This window comes from Mchenga conophoros, linkage group LG4 (assembly GCF_057382185.1).
Source record: "Mchenga conophoros isolate Kocher_MC1m ecotype Shallow Benthic linkage group LG4, M_conophoros_male_GT1.1, whole genome shotgun sequence".
In the NCBI taxonomy this organism is placed as follows: Eukaryota; Metazoa; Chordata; class Actinopteri; order Cichliformes; family Cichlidae; genus Mchenga; species Mchenga conophoros.
This window is the reverse complement of record NC_140529.1, coordinates 9,451,134-9,472,426: the sequence shown is the minus strand read 5'-3', so window position 1 is coordinate 9,472,426 and position 21,293 is coordinate 9,451,134. Positions and strand designations below refer to the sequence as shown.

At 40.7% G+C, this 21,293-nt stretch overlaps 1 protein-coding gene across 10 annotated transcripts in view; it reads left to right on the top strand.

The window, feature by feature from the left end:
- hoxb3a (homeobox B3a) overlaps positions 1 to 21,293 on the top strand; it is an 82,501-nt gene that overhangs the window by 45,398 nt on the left and 15,810 nt on the right. For 5 of the 10 annotated variants that reach the window (XM_085270259.1, XM_085270257.1, XM_085270256.1 and 2 more), the window contains one exon: positions 19,028 to 19,094. The exons of 1 other annotated variant lie outside the window; for it this stretch is intronic. The gene's annotated coding sequence lies outside the window, so the exon portion shown is untranslated. Of the gene's footprint in view, positions 1 to 5,027; positions 5,238 to 10,324; positions 11,075 to 16,703; positions 17,499 to 19,027; positions 19,095 to 21,293 lie in introns of those variants that run through there. 4 more of the 10 variants (XM_085270260.1, XM_085270262.1, XM_085270261.1 and 1 more) reach the window with 4 other exon arrangements.

The following is a 21,293-nucleotide window of genomic DNA, read 5'->3' as shown; positions in this document are numbered from 1 at the left end:
TCTCTCTCTCTCTCTCTCTCTCTCTCTCTCTCTCTCTCTCTCTCTCTCTCTCTCTCTCTCTCTCTCCCAGCATCCACGTTGCCCGAGAAATTTATTATTCTGGAGAGCTCGAGGAGCCGAAGAGGTCACAGTGTAGGCGCGCGGGCTGCAGGAGGAGGTCGTCACGAGAGATATATGGTTGCCAGGCTTTTAGTGCTGCACGGGCTGAGCGCGTGCATGAGCGCGTGCGGGGGAGCCATTTAAAAGTAGACACGTATTAAGTATTAAAAAGAGAGAGCCAAATAGCGGCTGCCAAGTAGCAGCACGCGCATACACGCTCTTTGTGGATTCCAATCCGTGCCTGGTTAGTCAAAGGGTTTTCTAAATAATTAAATACTTTTTTTTCAATAATGTGCCAATTAATCACGAGCTCAAATATTATTATATCGTTAAGCCAGGCAATGAAGAATTACAGAAATTGCTAGTGTCTTGCCTTTATCAGCACTAATAACTTTATTAGTAGCAAGGACGGCAGAAGAGCTTTCGAGTGGACTTCGCTGCAGAACAAAAGGAATGATGGAATGATGATTCTAATGGGGTTTAAACAACTTTTGATAATCATTTGTTTGCTTGGTTTTTGTTTCAGCTCTGCAGCTGGCTCGTATTGAACTCCAATGTTCCCGTCCCTGATAATAAATGTATAATGAAGAAATCACGTGTCAATTTGTGACCAAGTGTTGTCAGACTTCCAGTGAAATTTGAAGACAAGCAGGCCTGCAATCTGATGAAGTTACTATTGTACGTTACAGCATGCAGCTCTCATATCCGTTACATGTGAGTGATAAATAGGTTTCTGTTGCCTGTATGACTAATGGCGGAGAATTAGGCCCATACAAGCCTATTTATACTGTTGGATTAACCAACTTCTCTTTACTTTTTACTGCAGCATCCTAATGACAAAGACTCACTGCCTTTTCATATAAAGTATAGTTGGAATAGCGCACTGAGAGCAGCAAATCGGAGACACGTAAGAATGAGGATTTGGTCAAATCTGCCGTTTGTTTACGTTTATTATAAGTCACTTCTAATCGTTTTCAAGCATTTTAGAAAAAAAAGATATCTGAGTGGCATGTTCTAAAGATCTCAATCATTTACACGCTGGCTTACCCTCAATTCCACAGTGAGGATTTCAATGAATAATGTGTCTTTAAATATAGCTAGAACTTCACAGAGGCAACAAAGACAGTTGTAAATAAGGTACATTTTGTAGTATTATCAGTTTTTTTCAGGCTATAATATTTATCATTGTTTCTAAAATAAGTCTGAGCATTATAATATTGTTGCAAATGGCGCGTTCGTGGCAAAATGTTTTGTGTGCGTCTGTCGCTGCTTGTGCAGGTTAATGCTGCATTAAATACCCCGTAACAGGGCAGGGGGGGGGGGGGGTCACTATAACTGTCTATCGTCAGTAAGGATGATAGTAAAAATCTAATGTGTATGATAAAAGATATGATAAATAATTGTCTAATTATGCTTTTTGCATGTTTTTACCTTTTGGATGCTTTCTTTACGGACTCTCTGACCACCATCATGTGCTTGTACTTTGAGTTTAATTAATTTTTCCTAAAAAACAAACACACATTAAGCAAAGTTGGCCATGAATTTGACGGATAAAAATATTGCTCTTAATTTTTTTTGTCCAGTTTTCCATTCCATTCCATTTTGATGTTTTTACAGATTTGTTCCTCACAGTCTTGTAAAGTGAAAATCTGACAGACATCAATCAACCCTGCAGTTTATATCACGCTCTATTATTGATATTACAACACAATAAATAAACTGTACGTGGATATATTAACTGCTCGCTAATATCTTATATGATATAAATTACTGTGAAGCCATAACAGACTACAATATGAAACTAATCCATACTTTTTCCATTTTCCCTTTAAAATGAACTAAAGTGAACCACTAACCCACCAGTCTGATCATAAACGGCCACACAGTTGTGGTTGTGTTTTCTAATTATTCCATGCAGGCGAGTTTCGAACAGGATTCTGAATAATAATAATAATAATAATAATAATAATAATAATAATAATAATAATAATAATAATAATAATAATAATAATGTTGCCATAAATAATAATGTGACTTAGTTCATTATATAGAGCAGAGAAGAAGACAAAGAAGGAGGAGTAAAAGAAGATAGTACTTCTGTTTTAGGATGTTTAAAACTATACTCGTGAAACTGACCCGGGGACGTCACCGCTTTAATCCCAGAGCGGAGGGAAGACCTCACGTCTCGCACGTGGAGAAGAATATTAGGGGGGGAAATGGTTGTATGCGTACTGCTATCTCGAGACAGATTTACGAGGCGCAGTAAAAGGCAACGTGTCGGGGCAGGCTAAATCAATCTCTCTCTCTCCCTCTCATTGTCTCCCCTGTTTCTCTCACACACATCTCCCACTACTATTACTACTACTACTACTGCGACTACTGATATTATTATTATTATTATTATTATTATTATTATTATTATTATTATTATTATTATTATTATTATTATTATTATTATTATTATTATTATTATACATTTTCTCACCTAGAATATGTGAGCGATAAATCACATCTCGGCACTTTCATTTTCAGGCCATTATCCATCTTAACAAAAGATTTCTCTCTTTTTATTCAAAACTTAGTTAATCATTAACGACGAGGAAGAATCTACCTGTCTATCTACCATCACTGACCTAGAAAGCCCCAGGATCTCAAAGAACTCTTTTACAGTCTTTTCAAGTGCCGACTCTCAGTTCTACTGATAAATCATAAACTAGCTATTTGAAGCTGGCGTGGATCGCGCGGTGTTGTGTTGTAATGCTGAGTATAAGTGAATTATTCGAGGAGTATAAATGTAAAATAATGCATGGGTCATTTTGTTCTCATGATATGAATGGATAAAGATGCAGATGAGTGAAAAATCCTCCGCCCGTCGCTTTTGGGACGTTTTGAAACGGTTTGGTGTTTTGCGGTAATGGCTTTGCATGCGGTTGTGCCAAGTTTACAGGACTGATTCTATGGCTGTTGTCAGGCCGGCCCAGGTCTTCGCTGCTGCTTATCTTAGCTGTTGTTTCAAACTGTGATTGCTATAATTTATGGCCGTCATTAAAGACGCCATCATCACCACGGCAAATGTTTGATTTCAATCTTGTTGTGGGTAAAAATCTCCGCGGTGCTGGCAGCGTATATTTAAAGGAGTATCTGCATGTTTTTAGTGCATCAGAAAGAAGAAATAAATACACGTCCAAGCAGGTCTGTCACTGTTAATAGTTTACAGCCACATTTGTTTCCTTTTGCCAATTATTTGGAGACGTGTCATGGGTAGATTGCATTTTTAAAAGCAAAATGGCCAGTTGCATTTCTGTACTGCACTTTTGAGAAAGCTACTCTTTGTTTGCCAATATTGCTCTTTTGTGTCACTTGAATAGAAATCGAAATATTTTTACCTTTCCCTGACGGTTTTGGTAAGTCCCTAAAAGAGGATCCTTTATGTTTTAATGGATGATTTTCTAAAAGCTCTTTAAAAGTCTCTCCATCGCCATGAGCGGAAAAATCAGCGCTTTCTTGAGGATCCCGAGGCCCATGCTTTGACCTTGAAGTGTTTCTTATTTGCTACTCAGCAGCTAGGTTAGCCTTCAGAGCCTCAACATTTTTTTTCTACTCCAAGTCTCTATTGTTCTGCTGGAGTCGGCTCGAGCTTTGGTAGCCCGCAATAGAAGGATTCCAACGTTCTATTGTTGCAGCTCAGTCGGCCTCATGGCGGGGGTTTTGTCAGTTCGCTGTTTCTTCATCTACTCTTTTCTTTCTTCCTCTGCGGTCTCTTTCTTTTTTTGTTTTGTTTTTGTGAGAGCTCTCTTCTCTTCTTTGCTACTTTACCGAACTCGAAATAAGTAATACAAATCTCATTCTAATCGAATTACACTTCGCCACCGCACCAAAATCTTCTTAATGGGATTTAAAAAAGTAAGGTGAAGTTGGTTAATTGAGTCCAAGCAAAATATTTAATTCTGAATTTTATTATCCTATAGAGTTCGGAGAAAAGCCTGCCTTATATTTAGTTTTGGGTTTCCAGACGCCTAACAGGATGTCTGTCCTAATTATCAAACAAACAGATTTGAGGAAATTTGTTCTCACTGTCTTTGCTACCGTTAAATATTTAGTTTAGCTTCAAGACTGGAGTGAATATGACACCGAAACAAGAAAAATACCCCCCCCCCCCCCCCCCCCCCCCAGCGCTGTGTATCTGATAAATTATTGCCGCCATCATCGGGTATTTCCTTTTTCTAGAAACACTGAAATATAGCACAGGCTCAAATGTAAGACGGAGCAACGGAAGGAATCCCGCTTCTTTGGTCGGCTGACGGCGAGCTGAGAAAGAGATGACAGTGAGCAATAACGAAGAACGAGTGTGAGGCGTGCAGTCATTTTTAAAAGACGAATTCATCTTTTATCGGCCCCTCTGTGTGTCTGTCCCAGGCCTCCACTGCTTTACCCTACACACGAACATCCTCCGACTGAAAAGTCAACACAAGTGTTTCCTTTTCTTCTTCTTCTTCTTTTTTTGACTTCATTTGGACTCCTGCATGCATGCATGCATCCACGGGCCCGTGTGGGTCCCACAAACGGAGAGAGCCCCCACCACCACTACCGCCAAACACCTCCCGCCCCGAACAACACATCACGTGATTCATTAAATAATTAATGCAGAGGTTGTAGAATAGATATGTTTTCGTCAGGAATATAACGGCGAGACGTGCCGCTGCTCTTGACGTAGAACTGTCCTTTCACCCCCCCCCCCCCCCCTCCAAAAAAAAAAAAAAAACAGCGGTGAAAGAGAGCGAGAAGAAAAAATAGAAAGAGAGGGGGAGAGAGGGGGAAAAGAGGAGACACCAAGAAACACCAACAGAGAGAGGGGGAGTGAGTGAGAGAGAGAGAGAGAGAGAGAGAGAGAGAGAGAGAGAGAGAGAGAGAGAGAGAGGGAGAGAGAGAGAGAGAGGGAAAGAGAAAAGATAGAGGGAGGCTGCAATAAAACAAATTTGGACGGGCGTGTATCTTGCGGGTCGTTGTGGACACCGTGAGTATTGCGGAAGGAAAGGAACTGCATGGGGGGAAACCACACTCCTTCCTCATCTTCTCCGCCGCTGCGCCGCCTTCTCCCGCATCCCTCTCTGTGAATCATAGGCTACTTTAACATCGTGGTAAATATTGCCCCCCAAATACTCGTCTTTCGCCGTGTGTTTTTTATGTCGTGCATGTTTCTGTCGTGTTGTTTACACATCACCCCCCACCTATCATCATCACCATCAGCCATTGTTTATGGGTTGTAGCGTGCAGCCGAGCAGCCTGAAAACCAGAGAGAGAGAGAGTGAGGGAGAGAGAGAGAGCGGTGCAATGCTAGCCGACGGCTGTTTATATTTTAAGAAACACTTGGATATTCTTCTCCATCTTTCGTCCATCACTTCATGTCTGCTTTTACATCTCTCTCTATCTGTCTGACTCTCTGTCCATTCCTCTCTCTCTCCCTCTCTCTTTCTCTCACCCTCTCCCTCCCTCTCTCTCTCGTTTCCCCCTCTCTCTCCCAGCTAGCTACTTCTCTTGATTTATTGTAAGGCTCGGTGTCAGCGTGCGGCCGGGGCTGCTGTTGTGTGTTTGTGAGGGAGCGCTGTTGTTTATGGCGCTGCCCACGATAAATCACGGTTTCCTGCGCTGTGTGTAAGACGGCTGGGGAAAATGACGGTCGATGGACCGACGGTACAGGGGAAAGAGGAAGGAGAGCAGGAAGAGTTCACGCCACGGCTGCGCCACTGGCTCCTCTTTCCCCTTCCTCCTCTTCCGGCTTAATTTCCACTTAATCTCTCTCGTCCTTCTCGGCCCCCATGCACGCCCCTGTGTTTTCTTTCTTTTTTATTCTTTTTTGTCCTTTAGCTTTGTTTTTTTACACTTTAATTATTACTCCGGGCGTTTCGGGTTTTCCCGCTTCAGTATGACAGTATTTGGCTGTAGCTTTCAGGTCTTGAATTACTGAGACGACCAATTAACGAGAGATTTGTTTAAATTTGGCACACCGGGGCACGGCTCGGCCGGCATGAAATCTCATAAAAAAGACCAATGGGCCAGGAAAAGCTCATCTATCTAGCCGGGAGGCAGAAATGAATCCAAGTAACTCAGCCAAGGAATTCGGACTAAAGATGGAAATGACAAGGAAACCTTGTTGATCTTCATTAAGTCCCTGGTTTGTAAATGAAATGCAATCATTAGGCTGCTTTCTGCACTGAAACAGGCTTTGCAGTGAAGATGGACTTTTTACGTACCAACAAACCTAACTGCATCTTATTGTACATTTTAAATTATCTACTGTTAGGCGCTATGTGGCATCAACTTTAACTTAATGCAACAAATAAAGTTTTGTTTCTCCGTATTGCCCATTTTCTGTGGATGCCCGTCGGAATGGAGCTGTTCGCCATTACACATGTCAGAGCTCAGTGTCTCTGCTTTGGCTCAAATCCTCCACCGTGAGTCAGAGCTTCTAATGTGGTGAGCAAAATAAGATGCAGACATGGGAGGACCTTCCTCTCTATTTCCCCATCCATGTTTATATTCACACGTGTCTGCTATTAAGCTGGGTGCATTTCGTGTGCCCTCTTGTAATGGAAAGTCAGACACTATGAGATGTTCCATTTTTTTGTCGTTGCCATTGCCAGTAGGTGTGTGTGTGTGTGTGTGTGTGTGTGTGTGTGTGTGTGTGTGTGTGTGTGTGAGAGAGAGAGAGAGAGAGAGAGAGAGAGAGAGAGAGAGAGAGACAGTGTACTAGGCTTGCTGCGTTGTTTTGGTGTGATACATTTGCAGCATTGCAAACAATGAACTGCAAGACTGTTTTACAGATTTTAGTGTTATTAATATTATTAATATTTTTATTACAAATTACAAAACAATAGGGTTGGTATTGGAACTGATGGATGTGCCCCTCGAATCGTTTTACAATTAAGGCCGGGCCCCTTTGCAGCATGGTCCTCTCTCTCCTTCAGTAGTCTCGTTCCCCGCTTGGCCATCAGCAGCAGTGTAAACCTTAGCTTAACCAAATTAGAGCTTCTCCGCCGGCCTCCCATCACATAATAACGACAGCAGCAACAAAAGGCGGCGCTTTTCAAGATGTGTATTCCTGCTCTCCGCAGCCCTGTCAAAAACAATATCTCGCCTCATTTCTGTAGACAGAAAAGGGGGTGGATTGTGGCACCAACCCCCAATACCCCCCCCCCCCCCCCCCACACACACACACACACACACACATGTATTTAGATGACGATGCAGCATTGAAATAGTGCTTGAAATATTTTATCTTATTTTATCTCAGCCATGTGTCCACAGCTAAGTATGTTTGGTATGACAAGATAGTTCCAGCTCAGACTCATCTGAAATAATTGAAATGTTTGAAACGGTCCTGAGAAATGATATTGCGCCCTGTCTGACATCCATTCAAGCTGCTGCTGTTATCCACGTTTAACTTCTCTGAGACCGAACTGTGTTCACTCGGTCCGGTATTTATGTAGCCTTATGTTCTGTAATACAAATGTGGAAAGAAATTAATATTAGGCATTAATGTGTTACTGAGGCGTGCCTTCTATTGAAAGACCACAAATAACTGACGCTGAAATTAATGTTTACACCGAAGCCCGCTGCAGGGCAATTGTAATACTGGCAGCTCGTTTTAGCAGAGAATAAAAGAGGCAGCTAAAATGCTATTGGAATAAAAAATAAGCATTTGTTCACGGTTTGCTTTCCACTCTATAATTACAATGGTCAGAAAAGTAAAGACAATATTTGATCATATTATGTTAACTATTAACTGTCTTTTTTGTCCAATTAACCAAATGTGAAATACCTATGCACGGAGAGTCCGCAACTGTACAAAAGATGTTCAACAGATGTTCAAAGCTAACGTTATCATATTACAGTACATGTTTCAATATCACTGGTGTTGTCGATCGCGGTTTTTGTGATACGCGTATTATTTCTCATTAAGAGCAGTTTGTCGAAGTACCTTCCTTTTCATCCTTTATCGGTGCATTGCTTGTTTTCTTGTGTTGCTCTTACGTCCTACGTTTCTGTTAACATTCACTGTGATTGAAGCATCCTTTTATTGCACATGTTCATAGACAAGGTACAATCCTACGCATCTTAAAGAGAAGCAAAAGCAAGTAGGCACAAGACACAAGACCTCACACAAGGCATCTGCCCACTCATTGCTGAGACTGGCAGCCATATTGACTGCTTCACTGTTCTTTTTCCCTAGCAGGAAATATTTTCAGTCCTGGGAGCGACCAATCTGAAAAGAGTGAATCATTCTTTTAAAAATTGTATTTAAAATATTTAGTTCAGTTTTAACGCCCTCTCTATTTACACACAAGCTAGAGATATAGTAGCCACATATTAACGCAATAAAATGACATGTAACCTTTGTGCGGCACATACATCCGTATAGAGACAGTGCGATTTTGTGAAATTATACATATGTATGTTACATAGCAAAATGTTTTTGTTGTGACCACATTTAAAAAAATAATCATAAAGTGTATTTAAAATACTCTGTTCATGCAAATGAAATCCAAATGAAGAAGCAGCACTGACGAACTGAACAGTCCTCAAAATGTGTCCTACTTCTAGCAGAAGACTGGTGCCTAAAGTTAAACTGATTTCTTTTTTAAATTTTTAATTGTATTTTCCAATACATCGTGCTCAATAGTCGCTTGCAGAAAATCTCAGTTTAATTGCCTGCTAGTGGGTAAAGCGAAAAACAAGGGAATAAAACGAAACGAAAATGGAAATGGAAAGACAGAGAAGAGTAGGGTTTCCTCGAAAACAGTCAAGACGATTACCCGTTTGAAAATAAATCAGTAAGAATCCTTCTGCTAATTTATAAACGTCTGCGTGAAGGTAGTGATTCGAAGCTTGTGAAAAATGAGACGCTGAAACCGTATCCAAAACCCGAGAGCTCCATTTTTTTCTCTCCCTTCATCACCCATTTGAACCGGGCCGGAGAGCCAGCACAAGCGCGATAAGACAGCCCGAGCTGCTGAGGCGGAAATGTTTCCACCAGGAGTGGAGGGAGAGAGCAGGCGCGAACTGATTTCCTTTCTCCGTTCTCTTTCTTCTATCATAACAGAAAACTAAAAATACCGGCTTTACTTTTGTGTAATTGAACTTGTCTCTCATGTACTCATTCGCGCGCTCTCTCTCTTTATCTCTCATTGTGTGTGTAGAGGGCATGTTTACAAGCGTGGGCAGATGACACACGTACCTTTTACAAGCGTGAATTTGTGTCTGTGGTGGTGGTGGTGGTGGTGGGGGGGGGGGGGGGGGGGGCAAGTGCATCTGTTTGTATCGGCGCAAGTAAAGATAAACAGGACTTAAAATCCACACGTGCAAAGTAGATTAGAATACTGTTGCTATAACGCTTCATATCTAGTCACCGTTTGTATATCACATCAACATCATAGATTTGAACACATATATATCTCTTGGTTGCGTGGTTGTATGCAACTTTTGAACCTTAACATTAATAATGAATACATCGGAGATCTTAAAGTAATTGCGCATAGGCTAAAATCGCCCACTAATTGTGTAAAACCAAGCGAGGTGGAAATGGCTCCCCTCTGTGAACGCGCAGGTCAAATCACAGCGGAATTTCTGCTCTCTCGGCCTCCTTCTCCCTCTTCTTCTCCTCTGATCGCGCTCAGTTTGACGCCATGTAATAACCAACATCTGGCCTTTGCGCAGGCAGTATGAACAGGCAGGTTACGGTGAACCTCGCTAACCCTTCTGGTGCACCTTAACCACACTCCCTTATTGGACAGGAACAAAACCAGAACTCCCTTTTCTCCCTCCCAGAATCCCCAGGTTGTCTAGGTTGTCAGACTGCAAACTGCTTCAGGAACAGTTCACAGTGTCAAGCCGTCTGTCCAGAAAAGCAGGGACCGCCGAGAGAAGAGACTATATTCCAGCGGTAACCAAAGAAGCAGTTACGACGCGCCTGAAGATACGTGTTTTAGGCTTAAACGTAGATTGCTTTGGTCTGCAGAGGTTTTAGCTCACCAAGGTTACTCATTGCTAGTAGTAGCAATAATAATAATAATAATAATAATAATAATAATAATAATAATAATAATAATAATAATAATAATAATGGTGAATTTGGTTAGCTTGCACCAAAGAGAGCGAGGGAAGATGAAGACGAAGATAGAGAATGGAAAAGGAGGACTGCGTGACCCTCTTTTTAGTTAAACGAAAGAGAAGGGAAGAAAGGGGAAGGAGCAGCGAAAAGCAGCCCAGGGAATACAGCGTCACCCTCAATCCAGGAAAGCTCTATCCGTTTTTATTCTGAAGTCCAGCTCAGAAAGAGGCCCACCGGAGCTCAGCAGTCTCCCAAACATTAGTGGGGTGGACAGTGTCAACTCGGACGACAAAACAGACAAACGTAAGCCCTGGATGTGGCTCTGACCAGGAACGTACCAGCCCGCTACAAGGGGAGTTTTACAGCAAAAGGCGGAGGGGGTGAGCGCGTGCATGCGGTGTGTCGTTTAGGATAAAGTCGCACCGCGAGCCCCAGACCAAGCGGGTTCCGTCAGCGTGCTTGCTGTAGGTAGGCTTGACTGCTGGAGATTTATAGCAGAGCCGCTCCAGATTTATGTCTTTTCCCAAACCGGTCATGCAAACGATTGGCGTCTCCTTTACGCCGTGTCACAGAAGCGCCATAATGAGCTCACCAGTGCTATAATAACAGGTAACGGTGCAGTTTAAACGTCGGCTTTAATTGGCATAAATAACGTTTTAGTGCCATTTTGGACTCCAACCTCTAGGAGCGACTGCTTGTATTTAAGTACAATTAATTAAAAGAAAATACGCCCAAGCCTTTCGGAGAGGATTCAGTGGTCATCCTAACTGTAGCTAGTGTGTCCGTCCGTGTCCAAAACAGACTGAAACCAGGAAAAAACCGAACACCAGGAGGATATCCATCTGGAAAGACACGCCAAGAGCGCAGGTAAGGTCTGTCGGGCTGCTTCTTGCTCAGTGTCCCCGTGCTTATTCCCGAGGCGTCCCCATTCCACACACTCCACCGCTCGACATGTCATTAATTATCTGTTGTGTGACCGCGGTCTCTCTCAAACTCGCACAGGCATCCATAGGGTGAAACCGCGTGCAAGCTCTATTGCTAGCCAACACTTTTTCTGTGCGCGCGTGCGTGTAGGCAGCTGAAGACAGATGCATCCGAATTGGTAACAGAAAATAGGACGAACTCTGTCTCTTACTTTCTCAACCTCCCTGCTCACTCGCCCCACATTTGGAAAGCAGTATGCCTGCTAGACTAAGTGAGGTGTTAGTATGTGCATGTTAGCGTGCGTGCGTGGGACAGAGAGAATGAGTCTCGGCGATTAGGGGCATGGCTGCTATGTATAAAGAAGGAAGATGCATGCTAGCCACGACGAAATTTGGGATAGTGTGACGATTGCTTACTCAAAAAATCAACCCCCATCTCACCCTTTGGCCCCACAAAAATATTAGCTCCAACCAATTTTAAACGAAATGGTTATCAATAGACGTCGAATTACAAATGCAACTATTGTAAAATAACTACAAACAGAAATCATTTGGTCTAATGCGTTGCCTTTCTCCTCCTTACACCAAGACGTGGGTCCATTTATTGAGTGATCACAAGGATATGAAAACACCATAAGCAAAACTGGATCACAATCAAATTATACAATGGCTGAGGTGAGAAATTAAGGTCCATAAAAAAGTGCATTAAATATAGATTTACCATACAACCATCAGTTCTTGAGCCCCTTAACACATTTATTGCGAAAGAACAAGATTTCAGAGTCAAAACTGTGACTTTATTCATTTATGTAGTCTCCATATTGTTTATGAACTGCAGATATAATAACTGCACTCATCCAAGGAAAACAGCCCACTAGTATACTATGCTATCATTATTATTATTATTATTATTATTATTATTATTATTATTATTATTATTATTATTATTAAAGAGAAACACTTAAAGGTTTGGTAACTATAAGAAGAGCTATTCCTGAGAGCTCACATCCACCAGTCTGGAAAGGCAAAAGCAAAAGTGCTGTCTTCTGTTGTTTCTAAGAAAGCAGTTATTTCAAAAATCCTAGCTTGTTTGTTCTTGTGTATTTTTACATCTAATGTCAACTGATATATATGATTTTAATCAAGTTTAAAAAACGGCCATATTCTAAAATGCTGAACATATCAAATACTCCCACCCTGTATCATCCAGGCTAAATCTGAGTTGCTTATGCCATCTCGTGTAACAGTGGTTAGATCCTCTGGACTTACCTTGAAGTATTTTGCTAAGTATAGAGGTATATAGATTTAAAAGTTATGAAAACCCACAGCAAGTCTAGCACAGCTGTGATTTAATCGATTTCCTCGTGTATCACTGACAAAGTATGGGCAGAATACCAATCATAGTAAAATAGTAGGGGCAAGAACAACTAACACTGTTGCTGTGTATAAAGCCTGACAGGTCTGGCTGAGATCCATAAAGCTGCTTTCTCCCGCTGTAACACACTACTGTCTGCTGCTAGGCCAAGTGGCCCGATTATATTACAGTCACTGGCTTCTTTTTCTGAAACTTGCATCATAAGAGGACCATGTTGTCAGGAAATGGATGCAGGCCTTTTATAGTGGTGCAGGTTGTTCAACATTCAGTGTAATGAGGCCTCAGAGCTATATAATAACAACTTAGGAAAATCCATTTTGAAAGCCCTGCCAAACCACAAATTACTATAGACACATATCACTGAATGCTTCTGTCCCTAGATGGACTAACTCTCAAATGCAGAAAATGATTGTTTTTGACCAACAGGCAGCCACAATGGCTGCATGTCCAGAAAGCCTACATACCAACAATGACAAATTCTACAAAAAACATGGTCAAACGAGACCTTACGTTTATTCTCCTCTGATCCATAATAATACACCAAATCTAATGGAACTCTACAAGTGGCAGCATTCTATTCTGCATTAATAAATAATCTATGTCAAAGTGAGTTAAATATTGATGCGGTACAAAACTCTGTGATGTCATTATTTTTGGTCTTCAGCATATGATCCAGAAAGAACCGACTGTGTAATCCCACTACCACCATTATCCCCACCCACCACCCACCCATCACTATTTATGGTGGGTCTTGTATGTCTTGTATACATACATACCTGCATGTCACTACCTGTAACAGGTTTCCGCAGTGCACAATACTGACCAATATAATCACCATCTATGCGTCTGTCTTAGATGTGAATAAAGAAATATTAAAAATAAAATATAACCAGGTTCCACCTATTAGACATATGAATCAAAATGAAAGCGTTACAAATTACAGACTGACTCAAATTTTAGGTCACTTTTGAAATCTATTACATTTGAATGTAATATTTACAGATAAACAATTTCATTTTAATATGCAGTATTTATATTATATGGTGTTTGATTATGAATTTAGATAAAAGTCAGGAAGTCTACACATCTAAAAGTAATGCTTAATTACAATGTAAGAAGTGGAGTTTAATATGCTCAGTAGCCCGCACCACTATTAGTAATGTATGTCCTTTCCTTCCCCATGAGTAACATTTACAGTGTAATTGCTTTATAACTGCCAGGTTTTATTCCCTCGTACCTACAGTCTACATACTGTTAAGAGCAATTTGATATTTATAGGTATACGTGAAATCTTACATTTAAAAAAAAATATTTGGAAAATCTTGGAAATTTTTGAGACATTGCTGACTGTATCATTAACTGCCAGCTTTTTCCTATCGCGATGAGCTTTTGTTCAATATTACACATTTAGGTAAAAAGGTAATTAGCTAACCATTGACTTTGTGAATACTACCTGCCACTCCCCCACCCCCAACAGACACACACACACTTGCATGGGAGGTCACATCCATCCCTGTTCAACCTATGCCTGACAGGCTTGGTGAGCTTGGCACTTTTCATGGCCCAGGAGCAGAAAGAACAATTCGACCCCCACATCATACCTTCTGGTAAACCCCAAGAACCCCCCTTCCCCTTCTTTCCTTCTCCTAGTGTCAGGGCTTTCTTTTAGTTTGAGGTCAAAGATTAGCATCTCTGATAAAGATTAACTCCGTGTCAAAGGAAGGCGTTGATGGTATGAGTTTCTGATTTAGGACTCTTAGTGAAATGGGGTTAGTTCTTTGGGAAGTTGTGCGACCCTGCCTGGAGCAGTAAAGGAGAGTAACACTGGGCTAAAATGATATACAAGTAGCTAAGTGTAGAAAAGAAAAAAATCATACAATGAAAGGGTATAAGGGATGTAAGAACTTGTTAAGCTCAGCTCTTGTTGTTGGATATGTTTGTGCATAATCCCTGTTTGAATTTGAGGGGCCATGAAGCAGAAAGCAGCTTCAGCAGAAGCACGTGGTTTACATAGAGTTCAAACAGGTCTTTTGTACACAGGACGAGTTAATGCCTCAGTTATGTGTCTACAGCAACAGACATTAAGTAGGTTTATTCAGATTTCACAATCCTGAATGACAAGAAAGTATTCACTAGGTGAATAGCATACCAGCAAAGATGTGAACTAATATTTTTTAGTTCACATAAAAAACACTTTTTACAAATTTGGCTGTACACACCTATGGAGGTTTAGCGTTTTCTCACAGAGTGGCTTGTGGTTGTAAACCTTACTAATAAAACAACAACACCAAAGATATGAATTAGTAATTTTCCACATGGCACAGTTACACAAACATGCTCCTTGGCTGAGATGTTTAAAAAAAATGCTTGTTCATGCACTTGAATTGTTTGAATTTGATTAATTTAACTTTCCAGGCATTTTGTTTTTGCATTAAACTTAGAATGGAATATGGGAAACAAACCAAAAGTCCTTTCACCCCCTCTGAGACCCACTCCTTAGTTAAACAAACTGGAAGCAGATGAACATGTAAGACTTCTCTCTCTCTCTCTCTCTCTGTTTCTTTCCCTGGTGCATATCTGCCCTCTGAAAAATGGTGTTGAAAGTGGTATGTCATCTGCAAGAGGGGAGGAGATGAAATGTGTTGCAGTGCTAGGTTTGTTGTTGTGTCTGTGATGTCGGTATCAATGCTGCATGGCTGTTCGAGCTCATTACACTTGAAGAAACTCTGCAAATAGACTTGATGAAAAAGTATTTTTTGGACACAAAGAGTATGGACATTGACTGATCTCTGAGGAAGGTGGTGGTGATGGCAGTGGGTGTCCTTATGGACATGGAAGTATCCCAGAGTGTAACAGGTATTCCATCTGTTCTAGAGAAAGGTGCGTGTCATTGTGATAAAACGTATTTTTATTCAACAAAGCATGTGTGAAATTTAAAAACTGACTAATTTTGGGTTTATTGTGGAAATAATGTTTTGAACTTTGAATCTTTTAGAGTAAAATGAGCAAACATGGAAGAAAATCAGATATAAATTAATTCCGACAAACAGTAAATCATTATGTGACATCAGAATGCCAAAATTCTGATGTTAATATTTTCATCTTAGAAAGCATGAACTAGCAGCTTCTCTTCTGTGACTCCATTTGCTATCTAAATAAAATGCTAACCACTGTGATCATTTGAAAAGAATGCAAGTGGCCGGAAGCCCGCTGAAGTTGCACATGATGTCAAATCCAGAAAGTGGATGCACACGGGGGATGTGCTCAGCAGATCTGCTTAAACAAGCCTTAAACAAGCTATCTATAGCTTGTTTAAGGTAAGGTCAGATTGTTTTAAAGTTCTTAGGTACCTCGTCATGGAAAGCTCCACAAAAGAGTTACCGGCAGAGTTATCTGACATCATAGACAGAGATTATTTAAAACCTCACAGCTGACACCAAACACTGACAAAGAAAAAAAAAATCATTGCGATGTGGTTAAATAGATAAATATCAAGCTAGTTTGAATAATTATAGAAACAGGTGGGTTGCAGGCATATTATCAATGACATTCTAACTAAAATAAATTTGCCAGTGCCAGTATGGAAATGCTGTTTAAATAACTGCTGCTGACTGAAGACCTATACTTTAAAAGTCTACTGACTTATTGAGTCTGCCTCGACTGCTCATGCTTGCAACTTAAAATAAAGCTGAGTGCTAAAGGTTATCAGAGTCTGAGTCAGTGTTCAAAGCAGAAACTGGAATTCTAGTTGTGACCAGTTGGTTGATCATTGCAGAGCTTATCCATTGCTGCTCCAGGGTCAAAGGTCACTTTTAGAAAGCTGTTATCCAATATGTCACTGTATGAGTGCTTCAGCGAGAGCTTTCAGCTTTTCCTGTTAGGCACAGGATTGAAAAAATATAGCAAGGTGTGATGTGTTTCAGTTGTGTTTGAATCATGTCCGAGGTCAGAGGAAAACAAGCACTAAGGAAATTGCAGCAGAAAAAGAAAAAGATTTTTTATGTCCAACTAATCTCACTAAACGTGTATCTCTAAAGACTCAGTGTGTGCATATGTTTTCTGAAAAAAAAAACTCTGTGTGTGTGTGTGTGTGTGTGTGTGTGTGTGTGTGTGTGTGTGTGTGTGTGTAAGTTTGGGGGAGTGGGGTGGGGGGGGGGGGGGGGGCAAGACTGGTCTGGTGATTTCACCGCCAGACCCGGCAGAGATAAGAAGAGAAAGCCGAAAAGCACGAAACTTTTTGCACACCGCGAAACTTTGAAGCCTAGCAGTGAGCAGCATCAGGTCCCATAAACCCTCTCAGCCTTAAAAAAAAAAAAACATCTTCGTAAAAAGTAGTAGACCTGTTAGCTGTAGGATGCAATGGAGTCTCAGAAAAACAAATGCCTTCGTTATCCTAATCCTTGAATGTTTACAGCCAACTATATGCTGCAGTATTGCTGTATTTATTAAAAAGAGAAAGAGAAAATCACACACTTGTTTCATTTCGCGCTCCTCCTTTCCTTTCCCTCTCTATGTCTCCATCTCCCTAGAGTCTAAAACCTGCTGTTCACATCCACTTCACATTCTGATAAATTATGGGCCAACAGCCTTTGTTGCACACCTTTTTCTGCTGCTTCTTTGTCGCTCCTTTTAAACTTTTACAGAGAAAAGCTTCCATCCATATTGTGGTATTTTGAGTCCTGGTTGCAGCCAGAACTCCCCTTCTCTCCCCCAGCCTCCTCTTCCTCTAAGAAAAAAAAAAACGCTCATCAGCTGTTCTGGGGGCTCTAGGGGCTCTGGAGGCGGCCTCCTGTCTTTGTCTCGGCGTACAGGCTAGCTGGCTAAGCTAGTCGGCCCTTGCATCACTTTCTGGGCAACTTTAGACTAGTCCACTCCTGCCTGCTCTGCGGCTGCAAAAATCAGACCGTAACCGGCGGGGCTGAGGGGGAAGGGGGGCACACTGAGGAGACCCAGACTGAAGGAGCTGCAATGGGTATGCACAGTAGCCAGAGCGGTGCGTGAGTTCTTGGATGGAAACGATAAATAACTTTATAGCAGCAGGAGCGGTAGTAGCCTGGTGGTAGTAGTAGTAGTGATGTAGACTTGTGCGGGGAGGTCGGGGGATCCTTTGCGTTTGATTTATGTGTTTGGGTGAAGTTGTCAGGAGCAGAAGCAGAAGGAGAACGGCTCTGAGATTTTATTGCAGCACTTTAATAATAATAGCCAACAACATGGAATACACTTTTCATCCTGTGATCCACTTATATAATTATACGGTTCCGCTTTACGCAGTGTTTACGGCCCCGCGCAGCAGCAGATGGATATGTGTTTATCTGTGGACAGAGCTAGATGTGATCTCTTGCTGTGGGTCCTCAGCCCGGCAGTAAGACTGTCCACAGGACTGTCCAGGATGAGTGTTTTCTCACTCAGTGATGCTTGAGTTATTTATGGGCCGCGTGGATCAAACAGCTGTTTGCCTTATGGGGCCTGTTCTCATTTTGGTTCGCTCCTCTTTCTCTCTGTCTCTTTCTGTTTTTTTTCTCCCCCCTATTTTTTGCTTCTCTTAAGTCCCCGTTTGGTGCTTAACAGAATTTATGACTTTGGAAAGTTGTTTTTTTGTGTGGGTTTTTTTCGGATGTGTTCATTATTTATGAAGTTTATTTAACTTTTGAAGTTTTTAAACGAGACCCTGCATTAAATTCTAATGATCATTTTTAATAGCAAGAATCAGAATTTTGATGCAATCGGGGCATGCCTTTCGATTTCGATTGCAGTTTTTAGATTTCATATATATATATATATATATATATATATATATATATATATATATATATATATATATATATATATATATATATAATTGTGTTAATCCGCGTGTGTGCTAACTGGAGCATTATTTCTGATGGGTAATTATGATTTACGCATACAGTTTAGCTATTTATGTATTTATTTATTGCACAAATCCTTCTAACCTAAACAAAGTCTATGTTTATATATTCTAGGCCATTGCTACAAATGAACAATTTCTAATGCATTCTATATATTCCATAACTCTATTCCCTACATAACTCATTTTGGTACGCTGACGGGATAAGCAAGATTATTATTGAATATGAAATCATGCGTGTTTTTGTTTGTTTGTTGTATTTATTTATTTTATTATTTTGAGGGAAAGAAGACAAATGTGTAATTGTGGTAACCAGACTCAATAACATCTCACACCCTCTAGCACAAAGGTCACTTTTAGAAAGGTGTTAGGCACAGCATTGCCTCGTTCTTTGTTGTTGTTGGTTTTTTGTTTTGTTTTTTGTTTTTGTTTTTGTTTGTTTGTTTCTTTTTTTTTTTTTCTTTTTTTGTGTGTGAATTATTTAGGGTTTGAAGTCAAGCGGTTGCTGCTGACCCAACCATTCGATTCGAGTACAAGAGGTGACCCGCCTCTGTATCTGATTTTACCGAGATGTGTTTGATTGCATATGTCTTCTTTCTCTTTCCTACCCTTTTCCCATCCCCTCCGCATGCCCCTTTTCCCGCAATATACGTCAGTTCTTAGGAGATTTCTGGAAGCCGTTTTCCTCCATTAAAACTTCAGGGGAAAATAGGAAATATTCCGGTAAGTTCGGACTTTTTTTGACATTATTTGTCATGATGCAGCCTGCATTAGAACGAAGTCTGAAGTTTGTGCATGGGTGCTGTGTACACGCTAATAGAATTATAAGATGAGAAGACAGTGACGATTTTGCAACGTGGAAGGTGCATGACGGGTAGTTTTTCCTTTATTTTTAGACAATTAGGACGCTGCATATGTTGAAAAAAACAATATCCTGTGCATATTATATTGATGTGTAGAATGTATACTATTTCTACAGGAACTGATTTGTCTATTCGTAGTAGAAGTATTCTCTCTATAATTTAATTTATATCGTTTAAGCATAAATGCAGTTACATATATATGGAAAATATTTATGAAGTTGAAAGTGATTGTAATGTTGAAATTCTACGGGTGTGCGCGCGTGTACGTGTGTGAGTGATGTAATATCGTGTAATGACACGTGCTTATGTAATATAATCCTGAGGTGTGAAAGGAAGTGTATGATGGCCGCGGGTTATAGGCAGAAGCATGGAGGGTCAGTTCATCATTTGATAGACAGTTATTAAAACTGCATGTTGTAACTGCGGTAATGGCATTAATGCTACCACTGTTCATAGCCTATTAATACAGCTATATTTACATAACACAGCAATTAAAGTGACAGCGGCTGAATTAAATAGTTCACAGTTGGAGTCCTGTAAAAATCATTCTGCACTTGTGCACGATATTTTAACATTGGCATTTCTCAAATCGTTTGAAAAACAGAATCAAAGGGAATTCCTGTGTCATCCTCAGTGGCCTACATATCTATAGTCCCAAAGGAGAAAGAAAGTGGAAAAAGGAAAGAAGATTTCCATGGCGCAGGAAGGCACCGCGTTTTAGTTGTGAAACCCAATATCCGTGACTCAATCCGAAACATGCAGAGTCGATGCGCGTCTTCCATCCGAGAAAAACAGCCGTCCTCCACAAGCACTGGCGTGCTTTTGCAAGTCAGTGCATAGGTGTAATCCGTTCTGCTTATTTCTCCACATGCACGTCTCTCCCACACATGGAAAAAAAAAAGAAAGACAAAAAAGTAGCTGATTAGCTTTTTGGTTAATGTGTAATGAGGTTGGTTAGCAGATCCTTCAGTCCACACAAAGGCTGGTTTAAAGGAAAAGTTGCAGATGGACACATTTCAGGCTCCCACCTTCCACCTACACCGAGCTCATCCTCTCATTTCTGCTGCCCACAGCGAATGCTATCTGTTTTAAAGTCGGGCTGTTTACACACACACACACACACTGCTGGGTGCTAGAGAACTCATAAATCTTACGTAGCCATAAACGACAGGAGTAGCGTCCTGAATAATAAAAATAGAGGGAGCGGGGGAGAGTTAGAGAAGAGAATGTGTGTGTGTGTGTGTGTGTGTGTGTGTGTGTGTGTGTGTGTGTGTGTGTGTGTGTGTGTGTGTGTGTTGGGGGTGGGGGGTGAGGGGGCGTAATGACAACATCATAGGACACCCCTCATATTTTCATTTCCATTTAGGTCTCTCTCTTTCACCCCTCTCTTGGTTATTATTTTTAAGCCCACTTCAGTTTTCTTTCCTTAAGTGTTGTTGCACTGCTGCTTCATCTTCCACCTCGGTGCTTTCAAGTCAAAACGCAAGACTCTTTAAATGCTTTCTTTAAAACCCTGTTAGTGAAGCTTTAAAACCAAATTGATCACATACAATCTTTTTTTGCTATAATGTTAGCGTAATGTGCACCTTCTATGTTAGTCTTGTCCCTCTCACTCTGTCCTCCGTTACATACGTCTTAAGTGACGTTTATGCGGCGAGGCAGCAGCAGAAATATTGAAAAGAAATTCTGAAAAAATCTTGAAAACTATTTATGATGAAGGAAATTTACATTTAAATGAATGCTAATATTTTATCCATACTTTAAAAGAGTCGGATTGATGTAAACAAAAACACATAGCAAAGTCATCCTGCCGAAAGAGAAAACTACAGGAGCTTAGCCCAGGAGCTTAAGCATTTTCCCCACAAACTTTGCATTTGTCGATGATATGTCCCAATCAGTATTTTCAGATGAGGTCAGCAATTTTAATAAACCTTTTACTGTGAGCGACTGTCTTGTTTTATATGTTGACCTCACCACGTGATTTTTTTTTTTTTTTGCTTGTTGCCTCCTATAGACTTTAAAGTACACAGATGCTCTCTACAATTTCAAAAATAAATAA